We start from the raw sequence: 360 nt of genomic DNA on the forward strand, positions 1-360 counted from the left end.
GTTGGAGTATTCTCCGTTTGTTTTCTTCATGGTACTCTCTTCGCCATCAGTGAACATCATGAGAAGGAACTTTTACACAAGCGAAGCGAACCAGGAACGTTTGGAGAGAAACGTTGGAATTTCTTCTGAATGTTTTTTGATGCACGTTTTTCAGTCTGTTTACATTTTGATTTGACTGAATTTAACCAAAGAGATTACATATCATGAGACGGATAACATACTTATATTTCGGCAGTTGGTGGGTTTTTCCTACTTCATTTTAAAAATCCAAGTGAATATCGATTCAGAGAAAAACAAACATTTCGTAAAACCGTAAATTCCTGGCTCGTTTCAGTCCTTTGTATATATATATGTAGTCTT

This window comes from Penaeus monodon, chromosome 23 (genome assembly GCF_015228065.2).
Source record: "Penaeus monodon isolate SGIC_2016 chromosome 23, NSTDA_Pmon_1, whole genome shotgun sequence".
NCBI classification, from domain to species: domain Eukaryota; kingdom Metazoa; phylum Arthropoda; class Malacostraca; order Decapoda; family Penaeidae; genus Penaeus; species Penaeus monodon.